The 2,173-nt window shown below is 49.9% G+C and overlaps 9 non-coding genes across 9 annotated transcripts; all 9 read left to right on the forward strand.

The window, feature by feature from the left end:
* The first annotated feature begins 78 nt into the window (after window positions 1-78).
* Window positions 79-158, forward strand: Pmar_PMAR013192. Its single transcript has one exon. It is a non-coding gene; the product is annotated as a tRNA-Leu (tRNA).
* Window positions 159-344: 186 nt separating this feature from the next.
* On the forward strand, window positions 345-424 carry Pmar_PMAR013193. The gene has a single exon. It is a non-coding gene; the product is annotated as a tRNA-Leu (tRNA).
* Window positions 425-610: 186 nt separating this feature from the next.
* Pmar_PMAR013194 lies at window positions 611-690 on the forward strand. The gene has a single exon. It is a non-coding gene; the product is annotated as a tRNA-Leu (tRNA).
* A 187-nt stretch (window positions 691-877) lies between these two features.
* Window positions 878-957, forward strand: Pmar_PMAR013195. Its single transcript has one exon. It is a non-coding gene; the product is annotated as a tRNA-Leu (tRNA).
* A 121-nt stretch (window positions 958-1,078) lies between these two features.
* Pmar_PMAR013196 lies at window positions 1,079-1,158 on the forward strand. Its single transcript has one exon. It is a non-coding gene; the product is annotated as a tRNA-Leu (tRNA).
* Window positions 1,159-1,344: 186 nt separating this feature from the next.
* Window positions 1,345-1,424, forward strand: Pmar_PMAR013197. Its single transcript has one exon. It is a non-coding gene; the product is annotated as a tRNA-Leu (tRNA).
* A 121-nt stretch (window positions 1,425-1,545) lies between these two features.
* Window positions 1,546-1,625, forward strand: Pmar_PMAR013198. The gene has a single exon. It is a non-coding gene; the product is annotated as a tRNA-Leu (tRNA).
* A 187-nt stretch (window positions 1,626-1,812) lies between these two features.
* On the forward strand, window positions 1,813-1,892 carry Pmar_PMAR013199. Its single transcript has one exon. It is a non-coding gene; the product is annotated as a tRNA-Leu (tRNA).
* A 121-nt stretch (window positions 1,893-2,013) lies between these two features.
* On the forward strand, window positions 2,014-2,093 carry Pmar_PMAR013200. The gene has a single exon. It is a non-coding gene; the product is annotated as a tRNA-Leu (tRNA).
* Window positions 2,094-2,173: the final 80 nt, after the last annotated feature.

Below are 2,173 nucleotides of genomic sequence, written 5' to 3' on the forward strand. Positions count from 1 at the left end.
AACCGTTCACCCATTTTTGTGTCCTCTGGTTTGGCAGAGCGATGCATCACCTCGGCTATGAATCTTGAAGCACTCATCGACAGTTTGGCCGAGTGGTCTAAGGCGATGGCTTAAGGCGCCAGTCCGAAAGGGCGTGGGTTCGAACCCCACAGCTGTCAGTCTATATACCTGACTGGTGTTATATTGAGAACCCAGAGCTTTTCAGAAGCGAGGTAGTACAAGATCAAAACCTTCTGATCGATATTGCGCCATCGCACCTCGCAGAAACCGTTCAACCCATTTTTGTGTCCTCTGGTTTGGCAGAGCGATGCATCACCTCGGCTATGAATCTTGGAGCACTCATTGACAGTTTGGCCGAGTGGTCTAAGGCGCTGGCTTAAGTCGCCAGTCCGAAAGGGCGTGGGTTCGAATCCCACAGCTGTCAGTCTATATACCTGACTGGGGATATATTAAGAACCGAGACCTTTTCAGAAGCGAGGTAGTGCAGGATCAACACCTTCTGATCGATATTGCGCCATCGCAACTCCTAGAAACCGTTCAACCCATTTTTGTCTCCTCTGGTTTGGCAGAGCGATGCGTCACCTCGGCTATGAATCTTGGAGCACTCATTGACAGTTTGGCCGAGTGGTCTAAGGCGCTGGCTTAAGGCGCCAGTCCGAAAGGGCGTGGGTTCGAACCCCACAGCTGTCAGTCTATATACCTGACTGGTCTTATATTAAGAACCGAGACCCTTTCAGAAGCGAGGTAGTGCAAGACCAAAACCTTTTGATCGATATTGTGACATCGCACCTCGCAGAATCCGTTCAATCCATTTTTTGTGTCCTCTGGTTTGGCAGAGCGATGCATCACCTTGGCTATGAATCCTGAAGCACTCATCGACAGTTTGGCCGAGTGGTCTAAGGCGCTGGCTTCAGGCGTCAGCCCGCAAGGGCGTGGGTTCGAATCCCACAACTGTTAGAAATTTCTTTTCGTGTGATTTGATGAAGAACGCATTCCGCGGAAACGGTTCGGAACCGTTTTTGTGTCATGTCCTATAGTGTAACGCATCACCTCGGCTATGAATCCTGAAGCACTTATCGACAGTTTGGCCGAGTGGTCTAAGGCGCTGGCTTAAGGCGCCAGTCCGAAAGGGCGTGGGTTCGAACCCCACAGCTGTCAGTCTATATACCTGACTGGTGTTGTATTAAAATCCGAGACCTTTTCAGAAGCGAGGTAGTGCAAGACCAAAACCTTCTGATCGATATTGCGCCATCGCAACTCGCAGATACCGTTCAACCCATTTCTGTGCCCTTTGGTTTGGCAGAGCGATGCATCACCTCGGCTATGAATCTTAAAGTACTCATCGACAGTTTGTCCGAGTGGTCTAAGGCGCTGGCTTCAGGCGTCAGTCCGCAAGGGCGTGGGTTCGAATCCCACATCTGTTAGAAATTTCTTTTCGTGTGACTTGATGAAGACCGCATTCCGCGGAAACGGTTCGGAACCGTTTTTGTGTCATGTCCTATAGTGTAACGCATCTTCTCCGCTATGATTTTTGAATCACTTGCCGACAGTTTGGCCGAGTGGTCTAAGGCGCTGGCTTAAGGCGCCAGTCCGAAAGGGCGTGGGTTCGAATCCCACAGCTGTCAGTCTATATACCTGACTGGTGTTATATTGAGAACCCAGACCTTTTCAGAAGCGAGGTAGTGCAAGACCAAAACCTTTTGATCGATATTGTGCCATCGCACCTCGCAGAATCCGTTCAATCCATTTTTTGTGTCCTCTGGTTTGGCAGAGCGATGCATCACCTCGGCTATGAATCTTGAAGCACTCATCGACAGTTTGGCCGAGTGGTCTAAGGCGCTGGCTTCAGGCGTCAGTCCGCAAGGGCGTGGGTTCGAATCCCACAGCTGTAAGAAATTTCTCTTCGTGTGATTTGATGAAGAACGCATTCCGCGGAAACGGTTCGAAACCGTTTTTGTGTCATGTCCTATAGTGTAACGCATCTTCTCCGCTATGATTTTTAGAGCACTCATCGATAGTTTGGCCGAGTGGTCTAAGGCGCTGGCTTAAGGCCCTAGTCCGAAAGGGCGTGTGTTCGAACCCCACAGCTGTCAGTCTATATACCTGACTGGTGTTATATTGAGAACCCAGACCTTTTCAGAAGCGAGGTAGTGCAAGATCAAAACCTTCTGAT

The sequence above is a fragment of the Perkinsus marinus genome, assembly GCF_000006405.1.
Source record: "Perkinsus marinus ATCC 50983 genomic scaffold scf_1104296937404, whole genome shotgun sequence".
Lineage (NCBI taxonomy): Eukaryota > Perkinsozoa > Perkinsida > Perkinsidae > Perkinsus > Perkinsus marinus.